This window comes from Brassica oleracea, chromosome C7 (assembly GCF_000695525.1).
Source record: "Brassica oleracea var. oleracea cultivar TO1000 chromosome C7, BOL, whole genome shotgun sequence".
In the NCBI taxonomy this organism is placed as follows: Eukaryota; Viridiplantae; Streptophyta; class Magnoliopsida; order Brassicales; family Brassicaceae; genus Brassica; species Brassica oleracea.
In genome coordinates, this window is record NC_027754.1 from 5382525 (window position 1) to 5382796 (window position 272).

Below are 272 nucleotides of genomic sequence, written 5' to 3' on the forward strand. Positions count from 1 at the left end.
GATTATAATCTCCAACACCTGAATAGAAACCCTGCATGCAACTGTTAGGCATCTATAAGATTATAATCTCCAACACCTGAATAGAAACCCTGCATCTAATATCTTCCAATAAGTTACACCTCCAATCATCTTGTTAGTCGAGCAATAGACTTGCTCAATTAGGATTGCTATTTACTTTTAAACCATAAAACAACAAACACTTAGAATTAATAATTTGACTAGATTTAATAGGTTCCCTAGCTCCTTGTGGATTCGATCCCTAAGTACTGTTA